The sequence below is a fragment of the Cavia porcellus genome, unplaced genomic scaffold, assembly GCF_034190915.1.
Source record: "Cavia porcellus strain 051 isolate PalLab524CR breed Dunkin Hartley unplaced genomic scaffold, mCavPor4.1 scaffold_4, whole genome shotgun sequence".
NCBI classification, from domain to species: Eukaryota; Metazoa; Chordata; class Mammalia; order Rodentia; family Caviidae; genus Cavia; species Cavia porcellus.
The window spans coordinates 54,460,714-54,486,542 of record NW_026947487.1 but is presented as its reverse complement, the minus strand read 5'-3'; the positions used below and the strand labels follow the sequence as shown (position 1 = coordinate 54,486,542).

Sequence of the window (25,829 nt, the reverse complement as noted above, 5' to 3'; positions counted from 1 at the left end):
GCTCCCCCAATCTGCACCAGGGCTGGGGGGTCTGCCCACCCCCACTGGGGAGCCAAGCAGTCACTCTACTAGTTTTGCCACACAGAATTTCCTCTTATTTTCTCCAAGTGGGTGAAACTTTAAGAATTCTGGGACTCAAGAAACCAACCGAGATGCCCCAACCTCATGGTCTGGACCAGTGGGGGACCTGCTTGGCATGACAAGCAGCCTCCAGGCTGTGCCTGCAGTCAGGGGCACTGTGTGGCCTTGCATATCTGATTCACTGGGGAGTGTGCAGCACACAGTCAAACCCAGCATCTGGACATCTCCATCCCGGTCAGGTCAGCTTTATGGGCGCTGCCACCCACCCACATAGCAATGAGCTCTGGATGATTCTGCTGCAGCCAGAAGAATCCAAGGCAGAGCTCTGAGGTCCTAGATCCAGCCCCTCCACGGCACACGGAAGTTGAAGCTGCCAGGCCTCAAAGTCTCGGTCACGTGCCATCCACAGTGGCCGCCATATATCTGAGTATTTCTGTGCCATTTCTCACCTGCCTGCTTGCATCCAGCCCCAGTGCAATATTCCTGCAGACCAAGAATCAGCCAGTGTCACATGCCGGAGTTCTCTCGGAGGCTGGGTGTTCTTGGCCCAAGGATTCCCATCTGGAGATACAGGGTTCCTGGTCCTGTGTTGCAGGGATGGCCTTTGGAACCCGCTTTGAGTCACCAGAGCAGCTAGAAGCCCTCAGCCTTGGCTGCTGCTCAGTCTGACGAGTCTTCAAGTGGACCCAGACCTCCTTGGGTGCTGGAGAATGGATGCAGCAGATCTGGAGGTGGACAGAGACACCAGGGTCCTCTGCCTGCTGTACCTCTGCCCACACTGTCTGGATAACGAGCCTCTGCCCTTGGCAGAGCTCCGTCAATGGTGCCCAACTGTTGCTGGAGACAGCGCTATCTTCCCCTCCATTTCAGAGCTTGCTGAAATGAGATGCGCAGCTTCCTCCCCAAGACTGTCCTCCCCAGCTTAAAAGGGTGCTGAGCAAGCAACTCTCACCTGCAGGGTTCAGCCCAGTTCATCTTCATTCAAATACTGAGCAGTGGCATGAACATGAAAAGGAGCTTTCAACTCGGGATCTTGTAACAACCAACAAGATGATGAGATGAAAATGAGCTACTGTCCCCCTTGAGGAAGCAGTGCGGGCTCCCTGCATACTGAGGATGTTCCTTCTGCTGTGAAGCCTCCAGGGCACAGAACGCATGGCACAGCCCAGGCCAGGGCACTAGTGTCAGGCCTGATGACTTCCACGTCCCTTCTACCCCCAGCTGGCTCTTTGACCTGAGGCAAGAGCTGAGACCCCTGGGAGTTTCTGTGTCCCCTGCATGGAGGGTACCACCTTGTCAGGTGTTGTGAGGACAAGGAGGAGGTACTATGACTCAGAGGTGCAGCCTGAGTGGGAGCAAATCCCTGGGTGAGTTACTCTTATTACTGAGCAGATGGTGAGACTCTTATCTCAGCTACATATTTGCCCCTGCCCTGGGGGCTTCTGCATCATTGTTGACTTCTGCAAGCTCTGGCCATCCTGGAAGGCATGCACAGGCCCTCCCCGAGCTGCCCCACAATCTCAGTCCCTTTCTGGTTGGCTTCTCAACATTGCCCTGAGGGTACCTCTGAAATGCTAGGCTCCTTGTTCTCGGAGTCCCCTCATTCTGGCCAGATTACTGGGAGAGCCTCATCCGGTTGGGTCTGGCAGCAGGTCTGGAGCCTTGCTCTCAGGCCAATGTCGTGGCAGGGACTTCGGAAATTCTGTGCATTGTGAGAACCACACTTGCTATCAATGCAACATCTAGAGGTGACAGGAAGTGCATAGCAGCCAGGCAGCTGGGCATAAAGAGCACCATCCCAGCTGAGAAGAGGCCACACCCCAGGGGTGACCTGTGCAGGAGTGGACTCAAGTTCCACCTACTTGGAGGCCCCCACTACGGGGTAAGTCTTGCTTGCATCCCCCCAATTTCCCAACAGCACACTGGCTCAGAGTAGCCAGAGGTTTTCTCATGCTTCCCCTGTAGGCCCTGACCCCTGACTTTTGTCCTCAGGTCCCTGAGGTCTGCAGCTCTCTGAGGCTTTGGGACCCCTCCCCTTTCCAGGCTAAGCTCCAGCAGGACCCAGCGCAGCCCCCTCAAGGGTCTGAGTCAGGAGTTGCCCCTCCTCCAGGCACTTGCTTCCTTCTGCTGCAGTGGCCCTGGTGACACAGGAACCTAGGGTCGTCCCCAGCCCAACACCCCCATGAGGCTCCCATCTCCTTCTGGTTCCCATCTCCTGCATTCAGGGCTCAGCTCAGTGAGACCCTCTGCTGAGCTGGCTCCAGCCTGGCTGCCCCACAGCTCACCGACGCCATGAGTGTATTTATAAGGTTTTTACAGTGCTTTTTTACCTGCTCTGCTCACGGATGCAGCAGGGAGGAGCTGTGGCCTGAGTTTCACTGGTTCTAGCACAGCTGGAAGCAATAAGGAAGGGAAGTGCAGTATCATGAAATGTGAGCAGAGACCACAGGGCTGAGCCCTGTGAAGAGTCCCAGTGTGGTGGCACTGCTGGATTCCCTTCCAGAAGGGCTCACGGCCTGCCCCAGGAGGACCAGGACATCTGGTGTCCAGAGGTGGCTCTGGAAATGCAAGGATCCTTCTGAATGAAGGAACTGAGGATGCATAAAAGGCGAAGACCCTGCACTTCAGAGGTGCCACAGAGGCTGGGTGACCTCAAACTATCAAGGAGAAAAGAGGTCACTGTACACCGTCCAGACCTCCCCTTGTCACGCCCTTGGATTACAAACAAATTTGGGCCTCTCTGTTGAATTGTCAGAGAGTAGGTAGCAGGATTTTAAGAGCATACAGGCAAATAATGGAGAAATTCAAGGAAATACTCAGGGTAAATGCCAGTGGACGTGGCCCTCTCCTGACTCACAGATGAGAGGGCCTCCTCTGTATTCACAGGGGGCTCACACTCACTGTATAAAACTGCTTGCCTGTAATCTAATGTATGCACCTGTGCACTGTAAATTATCTCTGGATGACTTACACTGCCTGATACAAGGTAGGTGCTGTGTACATAGTTGATAAACCACATCGTTTGGGAATAATAACCAGGAAATAAGCCCAGGCATGCTCAGTGGAGACTCAATCCCAGCCCTAAGTGGTTTCAGTCCTCAGATGGCTCAATCCAGGGGGTTAAGCCCGCAGGTATGGGGGTTCACTGTATACAGAAAACAGAACAGTGAAATCTTCAGGGGACCTCTATGGAAATATTTTTCTGCACAAAAGGAATAAATCTAATATTTCAGGGAGAAGATTAGCATAGTTTGGAAGAGATTAACTATGGGATGAAGAAGATTTTATCTCCGATCTAAGGACAACGTGAGCCCTGTGAGCAGAGCTGGAGGATGTGGCGATAAGACAGCCGGGCAGCTTAGCAGTGGCCATGGCAGTTCTGCAAGGGAGGTAATAAAAGAAAATCTGCCACAGCAAAGTTTCAAACAGTGTGGGAAGAGAGGAGGCAGAGACAGAGTGGCAGGGAACGGGAGCAGCGCTGTGGAGGAAGACAGATGGCGAAAGGATGGGGAGCTGAGAGTGGGACATGTCAGGGGAGACACAGCACAAGGTGGCACACAGGTGACCCAACTGCTGAGGTCAGAGGGGAGCAGGTCAGCGCTGTAGTCTAAGGAAGCACTTCCAAGCAGAAGGCCAGAGTCAGAGTCTGCAGTTTGAGATGAGGTACCATCCACCAGCCAGTAACAAAGGAAGATGCACAACCAGACACGTCCAGCTAAGTATTTGATTTCCAAGTATGAAAAATGCCTACATGCAACCAAGTAGATGCTATAAAATATTCACAGGGAGACACCTCAGCGTGGCTTTGATGTGAGGGTATAATAAGAAACAACTACAGGATGCTGAGATTACAAGCTGGAGGCCACGAATCTGTCATCTTGCTGAGCTATTGTTTGTAGATGAAGGGAACAGAAAGACATTTTCATGTAGTGAGAGTTTAGGAAGCCGCCATGTATCATTCCTGGAAAATTACACAAACCTACAGATTAGCACTGAAGAAAGACTGGAGGCAGCCACTCGGGAAGTGGGGCAACACCGGCAGCTTGGGACAGCCTCGACACCGTGCAGGATCGACACCTGCGTCCCCTCAGGTGGTCGGCACTGAGGCTAGCGAGGCAGTGTCCTTCCTCCCTGACCCAGCAACTTCTTGGAGCTCACCTGGGTACAGCAGGTGGGGTGTGGGCACAGAGGGACTGCTGTACATGGGCTCAGAGCCCCACAGGACAGGGAGGAGCAAGCCGACCCCGGTCAGGGGAGTCTCAGTGCACCCGGCTAGCATTGATGTGGAAAGGGGAGCTCGCTCAATGCTGGGCACCCACAATATGACTTTTCTCAAATGCTTCAGAGAGCCGAGTGATGGGGTCACAGTGGGGTTGGAATCTGGGAAAGCAGGTGCCTGCGGGGTGGATGATCACGGCTTTCAGGGATCTGCAGGGAGCCTGGGGCACAAGGGCTGCAGGGGTGGCACTGCCCTCAGATCCTTGGGTGGGCACACCTTTGTGGGCTGTCCTGTGTGCAGAATAAGGACACCCCACACCAAGCCCTTTCCATTGGGCAAACAGCAGGCCCTGCCAACCAGGGTACAGTGGAAACCACCATACCAGGGGGGTAGGAAACCACTGGGTCGAAACCAGGACAGATGCTACAGCCCAGAGAAGGAGGAGACCTGAGGAGATCCTCCTTCCCTACCCGCGTCTGTGCAAGATGGCGAAATGGCCCTGAACAACTCTGACGTGGGCTGCAGGTGCCCGGTCAGTGCAGTCATTCACTGTCCACAGCCCACTGTCCACCGCCCACAGAAGGGAAGCAGGCATGGGCAGGGGCATTGAAGGTCTGGGACCATAAGGAAGCCTCTCTACTTACACAGTTAAAGGATTTGAATTTGGGACACCGAAGGTAACCAGGGTAGCAACAAACCCCCTTCTCACACTACTCCTGACCAGACTGACTCAGCCTTACAACAGCCAAGTGGAAGGGGCGCCCCTCCAGCCACTCTCATGCACTGTCTTCTCTTCACCCAGGATGAGAAGGGACAGGCCCTGTCCAGAAACATGAAGGTGCTCAGAGAAGAGCCCGGGGCCAGGGAGCGTCAGGGCTGCACACGCAGGGAGCCTGCCGGCGATGATTCCTTCCTTCTTCAAAGGCATGGAAGAAAGCATGGATGCTGCCGAGGTCAGCAGGGACCCTGAAATGGGTCCCGTGGGGACAGCAAGGAAGGAGGTAGATGCTGAGATGTTGAGACAGAAACACAGCCAGGGCCTAGTCTCTCAGCAACACAGACACGAGCCTCCGAGCACACAGACAGGGGCGGTGAGGGAGGACTCAGCTGGGTAACTTCTGAAATGTGAGGACAGGTGACCGAATCTGCAGTGCATCTGACCACTCGATGAGGCAGCCAGGTAACACCTAATGGTGAGAGGATCTCCCATGGAGGACAGCAGGAGAAGTGGGCAGGTTGGAGAACACCCCAAATACAATGGCCCAGGTTCCCACGGTGGACAGTGGCCCTGGCCCCAGGCTGGGGACCCATCATTTGCCAATGTGATGACCACAGGGCCCACCCAGGACAGCCATCAACCACAGAAGGGCAGCTCAGAAGGCCAGGGCAGGAGTGAGCCTCCATGGGGAGACTGCACCCACCTGGTTGCAGTGGGACCAGGGCTTGTGGGACCCATGGAAACGCCACCCAGCCGCCCAGCATCTGCCCTCCCAGCACCCAGGGGGAGTAAAGCAACAGAGACGCCGACAGTGCACAGTGAGAGGAAAGCCCGGGAAAATTGGCCACGCTACACTGTGGGGACTCACATCGGTCTGTCATCTCCCTGCAGGTCAGAAAGCACAGGGAGCCAGCAGGAGAGGAGATGCCTCACAGGGCGGGGTGACTCTCTAGACCCTCAGACACTGCCCTGTGCATGACGACTACTAACACCCACCATGCTGCACGAAGGTCTGTCCCTTGCCGCCTGTCCCTTGCACCATGTTTTGTGATGGTGACTGCACTGCCACACAGGCTGCCGAGCTGTCCTTTAGGGAAATCCCCACAAGGGAATCAGAGAGCTACTCTGCACACTGCCACTTCTTGGTCCTCAGCCCCAGCTGGGGAACCTGGTAGGTGCCACAGCCTCTGTGCAGTGGCCTTTACCATTCTCACCCCAAATCATCCTTTTTTATGCTTTTTTTCCCAGTACAGGGGGTTGAACCCAGGACCTCTACCAGGGCTACATACCCAGCCCTTTTGATTTTATTGTATGTTTTAGTTTAGACAAAGTTTCAATAAACAGTGTTTCAACTGCCGCTTGGGAAATAAAGTAGCCAGCTCCTGACGAATGGAGAGTTCCACCCCTGGCCTTTGGCTCCAGAGACCAGGTGCCATCCCTGTGAGGACTTCTTTCCCCCCATCACTCCATGGCCTGGACATCTGGAGGTGCACTGGGGGCCTCTCACCTTGACCCAGTTGGAGTCCCAGGTGCGCACCAGGACAGGCCCCTGTGGGTGAGGGCCCCGCCAAGCCTGTCCCTTCCAGGGGACAGTCTCCCCTGCCCTGCATACACACAGGTGGCCCATGGTGGACTCCATGGCTTCCGGTCCATGACATGATCCTTTCTAACTGCATGGTTACATGCTTACATGATTACATGGTTACATGATTACAGTGGGCTGGGCCCACTGTATTCATCCTAAACTCACCCAACCTCTCTCACCTCCCTACAGAATGGAGGATACCAAGGTAAGCATAATGAAGGTGTCAGGCAGGGCTTCCACCTGTGTCCAGTTCAGACCACCAGGGCAGAATCTGGAGTCTTCTCCTTCCCTAAACCCTGGTTCCCTGGAGGGCCCAGCCTCTGCAGACAATCACCCCACGATTAGATCACCCCCTAAGCCAGCGATCACCTCCTAAGCCAGCCATCGCCCCTAAGCTGGTCATCACTCCCAAACCAGCAATCATCCCCTAAGACGGCAATCACCCCTAAGACAACAATCATCCCTTAAAGGAGTGATCACCCCCTAATCCAGCCATTATTGCTAAACTGGCCATCAATCTGTGCCATAGACCTGGACCGTCCAACCCTAAGCAGGGCACTCACCTCATGGGAACCAAATGGCCCTCAAGAGGTCAGGACTTCTCCGGGCCACATCATGCAAACAGCACTAGACAACCATCACCAGGCTCCCATCCACCCTGATGGCTCCATAGGGCCACCCCTCTCCTGGGCCAGCAGCCAGCCTGATTCATGCCATCGAGCTGTCCAGGACTCCTCTCCCACTGTGGGAGCCCTTGCCCACTCTTGACTCTTTCTGAGGAAGTGCTACCCTGCACTCAGTCTCCTTGGCCTGGCTTCTGAGCTCCATGACCACCAGGCCCCGCGCCCAGAGTGGCAACACAGCCTCCCACTCTCTTTAGCATCCTGGGCTTGCTGCCCCCACCTCTACAGATTGGGACAGAGGAGCCCTGCATGTGTCCTCTCTGTCTCTGCCCCTCTGTGCAGTGGGAAAGACTGAAGGGAAGGGAGACAGCAGTGGCCTCCGGTGACTTTGGATGTGAACTCAGGGTGGCTGGTGGGAGCCCCCACTGCAGTGCATCCTGCACTGGCAGCCGCTGGCCCAGACCGGAAGCAGGCTTTGCCTTACCTGTCAGGGGACACAGTGGCCCAGGCCCGGTGGTTCATCCCAGCTGTGGGAGAAGCTCTGAAATTGGATCTGTCTCCCCCACTCTGACCGCTGCAATTTGTAATCCACATGGAGCTTCAGCAGGGTGCTGATCTGGGTCGGATCCAGGCAGGGCGGTTGGCCAGGAACTAAGGAGGCCTCTGGGCGTGGTCACTAGGGCTCTGAGAAGGGCGGAGGCCACATGCGTTGGGAGAAAGGGCAGTGTCTGGCCTGGGCCCTACTCTGGGCCTGATGTTTGTGTTGGCATCTGGAGGGGCACAGACATCTCTGTCCCCTCATACTATGGGGTCACTTGGAACCCCAGAGAGAAGAGCAGCATGTCTCAGGATGCTTGTTCCTGACAGCTGCTCCTCTGCATGGTGTGAGCAGACCCTCAATGTGTGTTAGGTGGTTTGCTCCAACTCAGTGTGCTTTTAATCTCTGTCCTTAGCCACTCTTTATGGATAGCCCGGGCCCACAAAATGTCAGGTGTCCTGAGTGGCTATTGTCACCCTGGAAGCCTCCTTGGTGGGGTGCATCTGAGGCAGCTTCCTTGTCTCCAGGTTGCCTTGGGGACAGTGCAAGCCTGGCCCTTCCAGGGAGTTTCTTGCTCCCTATGGCCTCTGGGAAGGCTTTTCCCGCCTGTGGCCCTGATGCTGAGTCCAGGCCTCGTTTTTTGGGAAGAAAGGCAGTTCCGGAGGGGAAGCAGTGGAGACTCACAGCAGTAAACTGGAAAGTCAAACACTGCCGGGGATACTGGGAGGCCATAGCTCGATCTTCTACCCCTGCCCCTGCCCTGCCCCTGGCATCCCTCTGCCACAGTGCCTCAGGATGGGCCCAGTGCCTGGGGGGTCCTTCCCAGCCCAGGTCCTTGAACACTGCCCCACCACCCTGCCTGGCTGGGGTTTCCCCTCTGTTGGTTGAGCCCTTAGAGCTAACTTTGCTCTGCACTATGACGCCTTTGAGGCACCCAGCAGTCTCCACTGTGGAACAGGGAGGTCTCAGCATCTTCAAGGTGCAGAGCTCACCAAGGATCACCAATCTTGCCTCACCCAGGTAGGATGCAGGGGACCGTAGCACCAGGGTGCAGGCAGACTGTGTGGATGCTGCCCTGGGCCCCGACTGGAGGCGGAGATGGCAGCTGGGGAGTTGGGCTCTGCATGTCATTGGTGTGCTGACGGGACCCATAGCAGGACGTGGAGGACATGAGTTCAGGTTCTGGAGACACATGGCTGGCAGGTGTCACTGGGAGCTGCACACTTGACCACTGCAAGCTCAGGGTTGGGGCTGCAGGAGGCTGGGCTGCCACATCCGGAGGGCTGCACACTTCCTTGTAGGCTGTGCTGAGGTGACCGCAGGGCCTGCAGAGGACAGCGAAGTCATAGTGAGAGTCAGGATGGTGACTGAACCCAGGGCCTTTGCACCAAGCTATATTTCCAAACCTTTTTATTTCATTTCTTTTTAATTTTAAGAGAAGGTCTTGGAAAATCACCAAGTTGCCCAGATGAGGCTTGAATTTGTGATCCTTCTGCCTCAGCCTCCCAGAGTGCCAGGATTACAGGTAAACTTGCACATTGCTTCTTTACAAAGAGGTCAAGAGGGCAACACCTTGCTCTGTTGGAGAAGAGGCCCCGCCGTGGAGTAAGAACCCATCCTTGGAGGCCGAGTGGTGCAGCCATAAGCACAGACGCGTAAGGCAGGGTGCACCTCACCACCCTGGGCAGCACTGCAAGTGACTGAGGGCAAGGGGATTGTGTGTCATGCTGAGGCCCTGCAAACCATGGAGGCTCAGGTTACACACACACAGGGAGGGTGACACTGCCGCCATTGTTCTGGGGACTCTCAGACCGGTGGGCCTCAGCCACAGTCGCCCTCAGAGCCTCTAGAAGCAGAAGGTGCTGCTGCCAGAGGAAACGACAGAGGCCAGGGAAGCACACGGCCGTGATTCACAAGGAAACATTCACAGCCCTTGGGGAGCATGGGTAAATGAGAAGCAAAGGACATTCCAGCAGCGGTGGTGGCAGCGGCAGCAGTAGCAGCAGCAGCAGCAGTTACCCACAAGTTTTACAAGGTTCCAGTGAAAACACCAAAGAGCCCCTCCGTCAGGGGTGCGGAGATAAGCTGACTCACAATGGGAAATGGCACACAGAACCAGCTAGAGCACTCGACGAGGGAGCTGCTCGGCCTTAACAGGCCATCAAGTGTGGCCCAGAGGCATTGCTACAGCTGGGTCAGAGATGCCCCCAAAGACTCACCCAGGGGGGTTAATCCCCAGTGCAGGGATATTAAGAGGTGGGCGGGGGTGGGGCCGTGGTTGGCTATGGGGCACTGAGCCCCTCAGCTGCATGGGCAGTCAGGGCCCGGGGCCTAGCCTGGAAAGGAAGCCAGTGTCCCTCACCCCATCCCTTCCTGCTTCCTGGCTGCCTTGGGGTAAGCAGCTTTCCTCTGTTGCTGGTTCTGTCCTGTGACCAACCCTGGACTATAGTCTCTGAAGTCAGGGGTCAAGATGAACCCCTTCTCCTCCTAAAGCTTCAAATGTCAGGTGTTGGGGTCCAGACAGGAAGAGCTGACCAGCACAGTAAGAAAGGCTGCAGCCCATGGCACAGGTGTGTTCATGAGAGGGGGAGATGGCCTCGGAAGCTAGTTATAGACCTGCAGGTGTGTGGGGATTCAGGAACTGATGATGGTTTCATCCCAAATAAGTGAAAGACAGACAAGGTGTTCAACAGTGTGGAAATAGCCAGCCACCCCACTCTTCAGCAGATTAAATTCTAGGCAGATAAAAATTTTACTCCAAATAATGAAAGAAAGAACAAATACAAGATAATATTTTTAAACACACAGCAGCTGGGTGGTGGTCTCCAAAACTCCCAGCACTGGGGGAGGCAGAGGCAGGAGGAGCACAAGCTCAAACTCAATCTGACAGTTTAACAAGTTCACAAGACCTTGTTTCAAATTGAAAAAAATTTAAAAGGCTGGGCATATAGATCAGTGAAAAGGCCTAGGTTAAATCCTCAGCACTATACATTTAACTGAAAGTTTGATTTGTCTGTGCATATCTTAGGTTTGGTTTAAAACTCTGTATCTTGTGAACCTAAGGGTATACAAACTGACCCTCACCTACATCTCAGCCAATCAGAAGCAGCAGCCAACTGTCAAACAAGACAGATGCAAGCTGTAACCAATTACTGTGCATGCATGCCACTTCCTTTTCCTACCTCACTTCCTGTTCTTTGGCTATAAATTGAACCTGCCCTGAAGTGTGGTGGTATTCAGAACCACTCTTGGTTCAGACTACAACCTGATCTAGAAGAAAAAAGCCCAGAACTGCAAACCTAGGATTGTTATAATTTTGTCTTTTAATGTGACAAGTCCTGGTAAAAGATGGATCAACCTGATTTCACAAATATATAACTTTCTAAATGAAGCTTCCCCACCTATGAAAAGATGAAGGACCAGCTGGGAACAGTGTTTGAAACTTGTGTTAAAGAAAGTTAATTTCTTTCAAGTAGAAAGAGCTCTTACAAATCAATCTTAAAAAAGATTTCCAATGCAGCAGCCAATGTCCAGAACCACAGAAAGGTAGATGTCAAGGAGCCCTTTGAGACAAGCCAGGTCTCTGAGAGAAAGCTAGTCCTAGCTGAAGAAGATTTAAAGGAAACAAAGCAGAATCAGCGAGGGATGGCCTGCTCAGCCCTTGGCAGCTGCGGCCCCTCACAGCCCCTCTCTCCTCTTTCCCTGCCTTGTATTTCAGTCAGTTGTGCATCTCCTGATGCCGTGTTCTCTTGACGATGAAGTTGCATTGATCTTCACACCCTCCTCACCCCATAGCTCTGGGCAGGCTGACTGGTCAGTGGAGGCGGCCACAGAAGGAGCTTCCGTCAAGGTGACGCCTGCAGTCCCCTCCACCCTTGGGAAGGAGCTGGGTCTTCCATGGTGAGGTTCTCAGCCCAAATCAACGTCTCACCACTGGTGCTGCTTTCCCCACCTGGGATCCGGAAGTGGCCTTCTTGGGTGCCCAGTGTGGCTCACAGCCCCAGCCCATGGCTCCAGGTGGCCCTGCCAGCCATCCTGGCTGTCTCCATCCTGGTTGTTGCTGTGGCTGGCATGGGCACCCTCCACCCATCCCCACATCTCTGTGAGGTGGGACAGCGGTGCTGGTGACCTGGTATGCTTCCCGGGAAGGGGGCTCTCAGGCAGCACCCTGCTCACCCCAGCACAGTGCCTGTGCCTGGGGCCTAGACCACGTGCAGGCCTGTGCTTCTGCAGCAGCTCTCACTGGGCGCGGAACGGCACGCTCAATCCACGGCCTGATTTTCATTTTTACGCGCGCCTGTATGCAATGCCCAGTGCTCACCCCACCGTGGGGAGCTGGTGCAGGTTCACAGCACCGCATTCTTTTCATGGCTTTCCAGATAGCCAAAGGTCCATCTCTATGACCTATCTCTTATTTGGCTCTTTAGTTTATTTACACTTTGGGTTTCTCGTATCAGACTAACCATATGATTTTGAAGCCTGTGGGTCTGATTCATGTAGCATGATGCTCTCGGGGTACGCGGAACACTGCTATTTGCCTGCAGACATTGCTGCAAACTGCCCTGCAGCACACATCGCCACCTCTGACTAAAATTTTCCCAAAATCACATGTTGAATAAGACTTCTAAACAGTCTCTCTGAAAGGGAAGGCATGTCTTCTCTCCTCATGACCTGTTCAGCTGTTGGGAGTGGAGTATTAGCAGTCATTTGAACCATGAGGACGGGAGCCTCCCCTAGGTAAAGGGAAATCAGGAAATTTGGGGGGTTTTGGTATCAGAAATCAAACTCAGGACCTCATGCTTCCCAGGCAGTTGCTGTGCTACTGAGCTACATTCCCCGCCCCAGGAGAGATTTTGATTTCTATAGAGCGTGTATCTACGAAACCAGCCCTGGGTTGTATACTTCCGTCTGTTTGCCCCTTATTTCTATTTTAACTATTTTCTTTCCTTTTTGTTGTTAGGTTTCCATGACTGGTACCAGCCCTCAGGATAAGTAGTAAGTAATGAAAGCACTATTTACCACCTCAAAAGGAATAGTTTATTTCAGGCTGTTAAATTGTTAATCTGAATTTCACGACTTTCCAGAGTGGGTGCAGTCTCCCTGGCCTCTGGTCTCCTCACCCAGCATCAGGTGTCTCGGCCCAGTCTGTGCTGTTTTCCCCATCTTCCCTTTCGGGGAGACCAGGGCCTGAACACAGACAGAGCTGGCCCTGTCCTCCCTCTGTCCCTGCCCTCTTCCTTGGGCGCCTCTTCCTCCTCTTGGTTCTGTTCACAGAGACCGGATCCCTGCAGCAGTGGCCCAGGGAAGCTGACAAGAGACTGTCAGTCAGCTACATTTAGCCCCAGGATCTCTAAATTTATTTCAGACCTCTAATGGGAAGGGTTTTTCCTGGAGGTATGAAGCCAAGCTGTCTCTTCCGGTCCCTGCTGAATTCAGTGTTTCAGTGGCTTTGCCTGGGTCTGCCAAGGACTCTGTCCCTCCAAGCTGGAGACAGCAAGAGCAGCCGTCAGGACCCTGAAGCGATCACGCATATGTGCAGCACACGTGGGTGTGAGAGCCTCGGTGACCTCACCATTGTGCTTCCTGGTCCACAGCAAACTGCACTGGACTCAGAGAATCTCACGCTGGCCTCAGCCTGTGTGGCTGTCAGGCAGGGAAACAGTGACTCCAGGCCACACTCTGCCTTCCTGCTGCGTGCACCGTCTTCCCCACAGGTCGGCAATCCTGCATCTGTGGAGTCAGTGTCAGCAGAAAGGCATGTGGCTGTAGAACCTGTCAGGGAGGACGAGTGGCCCCATGAGACAGTGGGCACAGAGTGGAGGAGAGGAGACGCAAGGGCTGGCTGGTGTCCCCAGCTCGCGATCCCCAGCCAAAACCACTCCAATGCCAGGCCTTGTCTTTCAGGTGTGCTGGTGGCTCCCTAGTGAGCAATTCTGAGTGTGGGCTCTTCAGCTTCCTGAGGCCTTGGGGAAGCCCTGGTGCCCCTGAGCCTCCCACTGGCAGGGGTTGCAGTGTGGTGGCTATGGGTGCTGCAGGACTGACCAACTTTCTGCTGGAAGCAAGGGCTGTGACTGGAAACCCACAGGCTGTGCAGAGCTGAGCTGTTGGAAGTGACCAATGACCCCCCCCCCCCAAGGCCCAGCCTGGGCTTCCTGGGAGCTGAAGAGCTCTGCGTCTGCTGGTCCTTAGAGGACACAAGGGTAGCAGGTGACAGAGTGACTGCTTTGCAGGACATGAGACTTCACTCCTCTGTACCCACAGCGCCAGCTGCCTCCAAAGCTCCAGTCCCTTCTCTATGGGGGAGGCAGGTGTGGTTGTAGCTGTCCCCTTCTGCCTGGGCCCCTATCCTTCAGCCGTGGGCAGGGGAATGCCAGTTCTCTACAGGGGCAGGGACAACATAGACTTGACTCACAGGGTGGTCGTGGGACCTCCCTCTGGATTTGGGGACATCTGAGATCAGAGAGAGTAAATTAACCAGAGAGAAAATTTCCAAGCAGTGAAGACAAATGCAGATCTCCAGGAAAAAGAGAGAGAGGAATCTGGGAAACCAGACATTGGGTCAGGCAGGAGACTCGTAAACCAAACTGGGCTCCGGGACCCAGGCAGGTGCAGCCAGTGGCCACATGGTCGCCTTGGGGTGGACTTGGGCCTCCCAACTCTCTGATGGGCTGAAGGAACACGTTTCCCTGCAGCTCCTGCACACAGTGCCCTGTGCTTTGTTCGGGTTGCTGCTGGGTGTCACTTGCTGGGTGACTGACCCTAGCAGATGTGTGACAGTCTGTGTCGTCACATCCCTTTCTGCCCAGGGGACCCTGAGAGGCATGGTTCAGTGGCCGGGCTCAGACACTAGAGTGGGTAACTCAGCAGCCTCCTGCTGTCCCAACCCTCTGTGCCCAGCACGAATAGCCCCTGGCATCCCCTGCTTGTCACCTACGTGTATCTGTATTGTTCCTGGTGACCCCCAGGGCCTCAGTGCTGCTGGGAGGTGGCCCACACCTCTAGGGAAACTGGAAGTCAGGTCTTGGGGACCTGCTAGCGAAGGGAGCAGACCAACCCTCCCTCTCTGTTTGCTCCCCACTGCCTCGAGGGGACCTGGTCTGTCCCCTCTCCCTGTACCCTCAGCCTTGATGTTTCTGCCTCACTGCAGGCTGAGGTGACAGGCAGGTACCAAATGACCTTCCCTTCTGTGCCTCTTCTCTCAGAGCTTGGTCCTGTGTGGGAGCTGCACAGCACCAGAGCCTTTGGGAGCCTGCCCAGTGCCTGCACAGCTTTAAGTGCTGAGACAGAGGCCGCCCATGGTTCCTCGATGCGCCTGGGCACTGCAAATACAAGGACCTTGCGTGACATCTGAGTGGCACTATGGCATCGTTTTGTAGTTCACAGAAATGCGGTTCACTGCTGCAGACTTCTGAGGACTGCCCTGCTGTGGTAGAGCCTGGTGTCCTGTACTCAGGCTGGCTTTGCTTTGGTTTGGGAAGGGCAGGATCCCGGGGTCCCGGGGAAGGTGGGACCTGTTGGGGAGAGGCGTGGCCTGATGGGAGGAGGTGGGACCTATTGGGAAGAGGCATGGCCTGAGGGGAGGAGGTGGGTCCTGTTGGGAAGAGGTGTGGCCTGATGGGAGGAGGTGGGGCCTGTTGGGAAGAGGTGTGGTCTGAGGGGAGGAGGTGGGGCCTTGGGAAGAGGCAGGGCCTATGGGAAAAGGCGGGGCCTGTAGGAAGAGGCAGTCCCTGGGGTGTGGCCCAAGGTCCAGCTCCCTCCCTGCTCCTCCCTTTTTTACTTCTTGTGTGCAGTGCCCTGAGCAGCTCCCCTCCTCCAGGGGCCTCTGCCCTTCCCTGCTGCTTTGGAGCTGGTCCAATGTCCTAGTCTACTCCCCTTCACACATACCTCTTCTCAACACCTCCTCAGAGCCCCTTGCAAGCTGGAGTACCCACATACTGCTGTGTCCCATGAGGTGTGAGAAGCTGCCAGCAGTACACCTTTTCTTCCCTGAGCTGAGCCTCTTCCACCCAGCCTTAAAAGTGGACAACACAGGGGCAGCCATCCTGTGACCATGAGGAAGGATCAAGGAAGTTATAGAAATGGTGACCTTCATGGTGATGTTGGAGCTGCCACACAGGCCTTCTGGTGGCAGGAAAGGATGACTGACACTCTCTTCTCTCTCTCTCTCTCTCTCTCTCTCTCTCTCTCTCTCTCTCTCTCTTTCTTTCTCTGTCCTGCTCTTTCCACAGATTTGCTGTTTCTGGCAGCTGAATCAGCACTGTCTGGTCCAGTGGGCAAGCATCCCCTGACACACGGGTCAGTGTCCCCAAGGGTGAGTGACAGTACTAATGACACAGTCTGTAGGCATCTCCAGATCTCCAGGCCTTGGTGGGTTTTTAGATAAGTTTTAAGGGCCCACGTGATGCAATATTTCCTGAGAACACCCCATCACTTCATACATATGCACAATTGCGAAGCAGAACCCTTCCAGTGGGAAGCTGTGCCTGGCCCTGCAAGACTATCTGGAGAAACCCGCTGCTCCTCGCCTGGCTGCCTCCCAGGCTGAGAGGAACACAGGTTCAAGTCAGATGTGCAGCCCTGTCCTGCCGAGTGCTCTGCGGACAGTGAGGCTGTTCTGGATCCAGGGCGGGCACTCTGGGTGTTGGTCTCCTGCCTACCTGCTCGCTGGCCCACTGGGGCCTCCCTACCTTGTTCCTCATCCCCTCTCCCTGCCCAACCTCTGATCTGCTGTCCTGTCTGCGTGGCTCGCTGAAACAGACCTCAAAGTCTCACTTCACCCCACCCAGCTTTTCATCAGTGAGCTGATGCTCTGCGTCTCAGCTGGGTGTCTGCACAGGAGTGACCCAGATCCCTGGACTCTCGATGTCCTCACTCTGCCCACCATGTGGCAGGAGCTGAGCCCTTGGCCCCTATGGACTGTCCAGATGCCCAGGAGGCAGAGTTGCCTGTGCAACCACCTGTACAGTGACTCCTTCACCTGCCAAACTGTCACCAAGACTAGTCCCAGGCCCATGCTGCCAGGCCTGGGGGTGCAAGAGGAAAGGGCTTCAGCCCCAGTCCAGCCCTGCAGGGCATCCCTAGGGTGGGGACTGAAAGGACGGCATCAGCCCCAGGTCCGGAGAGCCCAGGCTCAGGAAGCCATCTGTGGGTGAGGTTCTGCTGCCTCTGCTGGGGTAGCTGGCTTCTGCGTTGCTGCCCTGAGGTTGTGCTGGCTGTCAGGCCTCGGGGTGAGGAGCAGCAGCCAGTCCTGTCCCTCCAGCAGGAGCCCTGAGCTCAGGTCCCAGTGAGAAGCATCAGGCCCCCTGGCCAGGCCTCCCAGACGGGGTGCAGGCGGGCCCATCTGTTGTCCTCTAATGGAAATGGGAATTGGAGTGCGGCCCAGCGGGCTCTGAATCGTTTTTTCAGGTGGGGCCACTGCTGATTAGCCCGCTTTGTGTCCCAGCCTTTCTGGGACGCAGGTTGCGTGACTAATACCTGGGGCTTTGTGAGCTCCTCAGCGAGGGCTTGAGTGCTGAGTGCGGGAGGGACCGGGCCGGCCCCATTCCCCGGCTATTTATAAAGATAATTGTCGCCTGCGAGGGTTCTAGACATCCACTTGTCCACACTCCAGGGAGGAGCCGGCTCTTTATCGTGTCTGGACTTAATAAAGGGAAACAGTGCAGGCTGGAGAGGGCTGCAGCGCGTCTTCGGCGTAATCCTTGTTTCAATTTTCTGCTTCGCATTGTGTACACAGCAAACAGCCTCATGAGCCGCCCGCTCCAATTTCCCCTCCCAAGGCCACCTGGGAGGGTCACCGAGGACACCCTTGGGATTTAATAGGATGCGAAGCCAGTCAAGTGCACTGGAGCCCAAAGGCTCAGGGGTATTTGTGAAAAACTGTGCCCTTGTCCTTGTGGAAACTGTGCTGCCCATGGCTTTGCACCCAGGGTTAGATGACAGCAAACCATGCGCGTGGGAAGGTCGACTCAGCTCCGTGGGGTCCAGAGCACTGCACAGGCCAGGAATGGGGCAGAGCTGGCCTTTCCCCTGCAGCGGAGATGGCACGGGCCCCCCACCCCACAGTGCTCTCTGTGAACTGTGAGACCCATGGCGACCGAAATTTGACAGCCATCATCTAAATGGCCCAAATCCTCATGCTTCTGAACAAAAAGTCCAGCTTTAGTCTCTACCTTGCTCTTTATTCATCATTGGAATTTGAACTCAGGGCCTTTGCACTGACTATATCCCCTGCTTTGTTTGATTAAAATGTTTTATTTTGAGACAAAGTTTTGCTAAATTGCTAAGTTATCCAGGCTGGGTTTAAATTTCTGATCTTCCCACTTCAGCCTCCCACAGTGCTGGGATTACAGCTGTTTGCCACTGCCCCCACCTCCACTCCAAAGTTGTTTTTTTCCCAAGGGAATTTACATCTTAAACCCCCAAACTGTGGAGACACTGGTTTCTGAGCCCCTCAGAGAGAAGCTCCTCCCTCTGATTCATCAGGGCTGGTGATGTCCTGTGGGGAGGGGCACAGGTCCTCAACCCTAGGTTCTGCCCAGGTTGTGACTCTCAGGGAATGGCGAAGATGGCTGAGCACGGGCTCAGCCTTGAGACTGAGAGGAGGAAGCGAGTGCTGACAGGTGACATGGTTTTAGGGGACCCCAGTTTCTTTACAGGGGTTCTGTGGGCTTCAGCCTGATATCAGTCTCACCCACGGGGACCTTCCCTCACAGAAATGAGCTCTCCAAGAGGGTGGATGAAGGGGAGAGATGCCTGCTTTCAGGTTGGGAAACCAAACCGTCTCTTCTACCACCAAGGCTGTTAAAGATGTTTAACAATTAACTGGACCAGCACTCAAATACTTCAGTCCTGATTGTTGTTCTTCTGTTTCTAAGCACAGGAACACAGCTGGCCAGTGACAGGAGAATCAGCAAGTATTCAGTGCACATCTGAAATCAGAACCGGGTCAGCCCGGACCAGTCCAATCCCTCTCCCTAAATAATCCGTTATGTGGAGTGAGGCTTCCTCCCGTTGGAAGTCTTTTGCATAAAAGCGAGATGCTGGGGAGGGAACTTTTCTCTCCAAGGCTCCCTGAATTAAGGCAAGAAAATTGGGGCGCATGAGCTGCCTGCTTTCCACATGCTGCCGACCCGCTTACTGACCATTCCCTCTTTCAATTCCACACAGCACAGTCCTCTTCCAGAGGGGAAGGGAAGGAGAACTGGCATTGCAGGTCCAAATGAGACAGCCCAGCTTGCAGACACCCCTGGGAGGAGGAGGTGTAAGACAGCGGGAGGCTTAGATGGGATGCTTGGACTCCAAAGGGTCCCTGCCCACAACAGGGAGCACAGCTCCTTCTGCCGTGAGCGCAGGTGAGTGAGCAGGGGACACTCGCTGTGGCCCTCCCACATGAACAGGAGCCACATGAGAAATGTGGGCACTGCAGAATTCCTCTCTCTTAGAGTACAGGAAGTAGCAAAGCAGGAGGAAAGCTGAAAGCAGTGCACTGCTGTAAGAATTAATTTTTTGGTATTTTTGACAAAATATATATGGAGCTGAGATAAAATATTTCATGCCTTTGGGATAACTGGACATCCACATGTGAAAGTATGATTTAGACTGTTATGAAATTAACTCGAATAGATTAAACACTTAAACATAAGGCTTGAAAATGTAAAACTACTTGAAGACAGCTAGGAGAATAGCTGAGTAGAATGGAATTTTTACATGTACCAAATACAATGAAAGTAGCTATTATGTATCACAAATATGTACCAAGGAGTATGTTTTTAAAAAGAAATATATAAATTATAAGAGTACTAGAAGGAAACAAAGAGAAAAGCTCTAACACTGTTCTGGGCAATGACTTTGGATCTGACTCTACAAGCACAAATGACAAAAGCAAAGCTGGACAAATGGGATTGTTTGCATCAAACTAAAAGTCTTTCTCATAGCCAAGGAGACAACTGACAGAGCGCAGAGACAGGCTGGAGGAACATGTCTACTAAACGCACAGCTGATGAGGAGTTCGTATCCAAAATATGTAAGGATCTCTATCAGTCCAACAGGAAAAAAAAAACAAGGACTCAAAAAGATGATCAAAGTGTCTAATGGACATTTCCCAAGACAAGTAACACAAACACATGACGGCTGGCTTACTTTTCTTGTCACTGAGACAAAATACCCACACATTAAAGGAACTGAGGTTTCAGCCCACGGTTGGCTGGATATAAGCAGGACAGCATGGCAGACCGGCCTGGCAGAGAGCTGCTCGCAGCATGATGGACAGGAAGCAGAGAGAAGGGAGGAGCACAAAGGGAGGCGGACCTTCCAAGCCACACCCTGGCACCGCCTCTTCCCACCAAACCCTGCCCCCTAACAACTAGTAAGCTATAAACTCATGGGTAGACCAATCCACTGATGAGCACCACACCCGTGACCCAGTCACCTTCCCAGCCCCACCTATGAGCACAAGAGGCTTTGGGGGAACCTAGATACAGACCACAGCCCAGCTCCTGTGTCTGAAAAGCAGGCACTAGTCAGTGGAGAAATACAAATTAAAACCACAGAAAGAAATCATCTCATACCTGTTAGAATGGCTACTATCAAAAACACATGTAGAGGAAAGGGAACCGGTGTACACTGTTGGCAGGAGTGCACAGTAGGACAGTCATTATGGAAAACAGCCTGGAAGTTCCTCCAAACTAATATTAAACATAGAACTATCATATGGCCCTACAATCCAACTGCCAAGGACACACCCAAAGGCTTTAACATCAGCATGTGAACAAGAAGGCTGTGTGGCAAGTTCAGTAAGAACCAAGATGTGGAATAAACTGATTCAACCAGTGCGTGGAGAAACAGCACCCCATGCACAAGCACAGTGGAATGCTCTCCAGCACAATACAGAGGGAGTCCTGCCACCTCTGACAACACAGAAGGACCTGGGGGACATCATGCTAAGTCACACAGGCCAGCATAGAGAGATACATGACCTATGAGCATGCTCCTAATTCATCAAAGGGGAGACGAGAATCTAGTGGCCAGGGCCTGGGGTCAGGAGCAGTGAGAGATGCTGGTCCAATGACATGGACTCTCAGTCAGACAGCAGGAACATGCTCAAAAGATGTGTTTTGGACATGGTGACTGTGGTTAAGGCAGGGCTGTACCAGTTGACGCCCCATGTGAACTTGAGAAATCTAGAAGCTTAATTCAGCAGCTGTCCATCCCAGGACGTGGGGGACATGCCCTTACCCCTCCAGGATGTTGTTCACTGCCTCAATTTGAGAAGTTCAGAGGTTTAACTAAGTGATTCAGCAGGGGCCCCGGGTCCTTACTTTGTAAACGTCCTCAGCCTGTGCAAGAGCGGGGCTCAGAGACAGTGTGTGTAAAGCCCCCTGCTCCACACCCCTGGAAGTGGCCTGCATACAATAAAAGGCAGTTGAGGAGGGACTGATTGGCTGGTTCTTTGGAGGAGGAGCTCCAGTCTTCACTTCAGCTTGGACATCATCCTGGCTTCTGGCACAGACCGTTCGGCTTCCATCTGGGACTCCTCAGCCTTCTGTCACAGACCCATCTGCCTTCTGACATGGACTCACACACGACCCTGCAGTGAGCTCCAGACCTTGGGCTGGACCTTCAGCCTCAGCATGCAGACCCCCTCTGCATGCTCCCTCATCCCACTCTGTGGCTGACCATCGTAAGCCAAGCTTGTAATTCCTTACACATCTGTCCATCTTGTTACATCTGTTTCTTTAGTAAACCCTGCCTGATACAAAAGAATTCTGTTAAAAATTGCTAAAAGACTAGATTTTACTGTTCTCACTGGCCTATGAGGTGAGGTGGATGGTAATGATCTCTGTGTAACCACTTCCCAAGGTTGATACGGGAGTTAGGATAAATATGCACATCTGTACTGGCAATGAAAAACAAATTAGATAAAATAAACAACAAAGTCAAAAAATATTCCATTAGTCAGAAGTCAGATTTCTAGAGTAAATATCACCTCCCCTGCCCACAAATGCCAGCTCCACCCTGAAAGGCTGAACACAGAAAGGAGGAGTATGTTACTGGGGTGGGGCGAAAAGCACTTTCCCTTCAGCCACACCGATTGGCCAGCAAGGAACCTACGCCCCATTCTGGCCCGGAGTCGCTCAGTTGCTCGTGTCCTGATTGAGGTGTTGTGTGGCCACCACCATAGTTTACCCTCAGGTCTTAGCAAGTTGTGACAGAGTGACTGCTACTCTGAAGAGAGCGGAGTTGACGCACTCACTGAAATGCCTCACTCACAGGAGGTAAATCTCAGAAGCGGCCTGTGCGTCTGTCACAGGATGGATGGAACAGGAAAATGCGGTGATTACACCATGGGGCACTGCTCTGCCATAAAGAAGGGTAAACCTGCATCATCTGTAGGACAGTGGAGGCACCTCGAGACCAGAATGTTAAGTGAAATAAGTCAGACACTCAGTGTAAACACTGCATGGTTTCTCTTGTATGAAAAGCCCAAGTATAAATAAAAATAAATAGCAAAGTAAAAGACAGATAATGGGAAACAGAGACAGGTCTTTTGCAAAAGGAAAGGGGACCGAGAGACAGAGGGAGAGAGAGGGAGAGGAAAGGAGGAGGAATAAACTGTACAGGTATCACGCCCTGGTATGAATGTGATCATCATCAACTGCAGACATGAATAAAAATAAAAACTAGAAAAAAAGCTAAAAAAAAATAAATTAATGAATTGCCTAGTCCACCTAACAGTGGATGCTGGCCCCATCCCCCACAGGGCTGCGATGAACCCAGGCGCTCTGTCCATCAGAGCCAGGAGACTGGACCCAGCTCCCAAGAGCAGTGCTGTCACCTGAAACACCACAGTGCCCCACACCCACGGGGGATGGCTGAGGCAGCTCATGAGTGACCAGCAGGGCCAGCAAGAAGCATGGGGTGCAAAAGATACCTTGGATGCAGTGAGCAGTGCAGGGAGCTGGGGCCAGGTGAGAGCACAGCCACAGAGTACAGGAGAGCTGAGGTCCCCAGGCCTCAAGCTGTCCGTTGGGACCAAGGCCAACAGAGTGGCTGTGTGTGAGCAGGCCTCCCCAAGGATGGAGCACAAGGGCTGCTGTCTGAGGACTGAGGAGCTGCAGCAGAGGGGACCCTGCTGGCCGGTGCAGGGTGCCCCTGCCCATGGATTCCCTCAGAGGGGGCTGCTCTCCCTGCCCACAGGACAAGGGTAGATTTCTAATCATCCTCCCTTCACATCTGCGTGGATGTTTTGCATTTGTTTGGGGCTTGCATCTGCTCCCAAACAATAAGCAGTAATTTTAAACCTGTTCAGCTCGCAGTTAACCCAGATAACTTCTTTTGTGACCATTTCACTCGCATCTGGGCTTCCGTGCAGAGAGGTTGTGTGCAACAAAAGAAGTGCAAAATGGTATCAGCCAGCAGCTGTGCCAGTGGCAGGAGGCAGTGGCCGGGCACAGCCACACAAGGGTAGGAACCCAGCATGGAGAGCCTCAGACCCCGGGTCAGGGCCGCCCGGGGCTCGGGGCTTGGGGCTTGTGAAGGGCTGCAGACCAGGGCACTGGAGGCGTACGGTGGGGACCTCTCAGCAGTGCTCAGGAGTCACATCCCAACTGGACTGACACAGGCCCCAGAGGATGAGCACCCCGACCTCGGAAGCTTGTCAGGCTAAACACAGGGCTCAGGGCCCAGGAGGAGCTGACTGCTGCCACCGAAGCAGCTCTCCCTGTCTCCTGGGTACCCTGAACCTCCATGCAGTTCCAGGAAACTTGGTGAGTGCTGGGCTATCCAGTCACCCATAATGATCCACAGCCTTAAGAGGCCAAGATAGCCCGGGGTGTCATTCCTCCAGGAGACACTGGCTTTTGTGTTTCTAAGTCAGTTACCCAGCCAGAGCTAGAGGTGGGAACAGCACCCCCTGCAGGGCCTGGGTCTGCGCTGTCCCCAGACACTGCACAGGGTGTCCTAAGACCCACCAGGGGCCACTGAGACCCCTGAACCTTTCGTGGTCCCAAAGTCATAGCACTTGTCAGAGCGACGTCTGAGCATGTGAGGATTCTCTCTCAGGCATCGAGATACTCACATAGCTTGTGCTTGTGACGGGAGCACACACCTCACACACCGACTACAAAGTGGGATGGAGTTGGCACCCACCCCCGCCTTGGGGTTGGTGATTGCCAGACACAGTATGTTGGTCCCTTGCTGGTGTCAACAAAGCCTTGGGACGGAAATATCCATGAGCCACATGGGACGTGGTGGTCAGAATCCCACGCAGCTATCAGTGACAGCTGGGATAGACAGGCTGGAATAGCAGAATTGGGGTAAAATTTTATTTGATTTTGAGAAATTAAGCCCAAACTGAAAAAGACATCCATTACCAGTGGTGACCACGTTGGCAGCACCGATAAACATCTCCTGTCCCTGCCACACCCAGGAGGGCTCTGGAGACAGGAAGTCCACACAGAGAAGCTCTGACTCAGGAAGCAATCAATGTTTACAACCTGAAAATTTAATTTTCATTTTGTATTTTTTTTCACTTTCATTGCTATAACATGAAAAACTAGAAACTTGAAACAAGAGGAAGCAAATCCACTGCTCGCGGTCCACTGCTTTTTCGAGGTCCTCAGGGACAGTTGTTTTTAATTCAGATCCATCCATTTCTTTCAAAACGCTATCGCAGAAGTCAGTTATATACACAGCTTTTTTCTGAAGCCACTGATCAATATAAGGGCAATTAGCAACCTTTTTTCTCTTAAAAGTCATGCAATAAGCCAACTTTTTGAAGAATGATTTTCAAAATGCAGATACAACATAATAAGGTTTATCTGGATCTAGGTGGACAATGTCCCAGCAGCCACTTCCGGTGGTGGTTTATGTTTCCTGGGGCCAGCAGGGCTGTGCGCCTGGTGCTTGGCAGGAGGTTTGGGAGCCTCGCCGCCATCCTGACACGGGGGCTATGGCACTTTGCTAGCGTAAGGGCCAACACACCAGTTTCTGCATCTGTAACAAAGACGTCATCGGTTTCTCACTGTGTTGCAGTAGAATCAAGCTCACCAGATACATGGCATACAGAGGCTGAAACTCCAGATTGTCTTCTTTCTACACTGCAGACCGCAGTGGGCCACACACTCTGTGTCCACATACGTCAGGCAACAGCAGAAAGATGAGTCCACCACAAGCAGACAAGGAGAGCTTGTGGCCGGGACACTGCATGCCATGCGGGGTTCCTCAGTCTTGTGTCAGGGGGGGCAGCATGACCCAACAGTGCCTTGCTAAGGCCTCCCAAATCCCAAAGGATGCTCAGGAGCATCACTGAGCCAAATCCAGAAGTGGACACTGCCCCAGCCAGAACACCTGGGATCCAGGTGCTGTCACTGTCCCTGGGAGCCTGGATGGAGCCCAAGACTTCCGTTGGGACTCTGCTTACAGAGCTCACGGATGCCTGGTGTCTGCCTGGACCCCGTGGCTGCTCCAACCACAGATGCGAGGGTTTTCAGGTACCAAATCACATTGGTGGTAGAGACTCCACCAACCTGACAGGCCACACCAGTGAAGGGATGCTCCGGAAACAGGACCAGGAATGACAGGCATTTTTTCTTTATTTTACTTGCATTCAGAGTCACACACACACATGCATGCATGCACCACAGCATTTCATTATAGTAACACAAGGAATATAAAATGCACCTGATTTGTCCAAGAAATTACATGGAGAAATTTCCTGTCTGCTCAACCCTTTGGATGTGTCCCAGTCAGACCTTGTCTTGGGGCCACAAGGGTGTCCCTAGTACATGATAATGCTTGTGCTTGTGTAAATATGAACTGCAGGAGCAAACACCTCCCAACACACACGGAGTGTCACTCCCAGCCTGTCTTTCAGGGCAGAGTTCACCTTCAGTGTCCTGCTCTGCAGCCCATGGGCCCCAAATTGCTGCTATGCAATGTGGGTGTTGAATGAATGTGTGATCTTCCAGGTGTTGCACGCCTAACGGTCAGCAGCCCTTACTGTGATGTAAAAGGCTTGGCCTTCACCATCATAACAACAGCAGCCGCCCGAGACTGACCCAGAGAAC

At 53.5% G+C, this 25,829-nt stretch overlaps 1 long non-coding RNA gene across 1 annotated transcript in view; it reads right to left on the bottom strand.

Moving 5' to 3' along the window:
• The window catches only part of LOC111753834 (uncharacterized), a 147,878-nt gene that overhangs the window by 29,108 nt on the left and 92,941 nt on the right, over positions 1–25,829 (bottom strand). Inside the window, exon 5 of the long non-coding RNA XR_010046896.1 lies at positions 7,711–9,089. This is a non-coding gene — a long non-coding RNA (uncharacterized LOC111753834). The remainder of the gene's footprint in view (positions 1–7,710; positions 9,090–25,829) is intronic.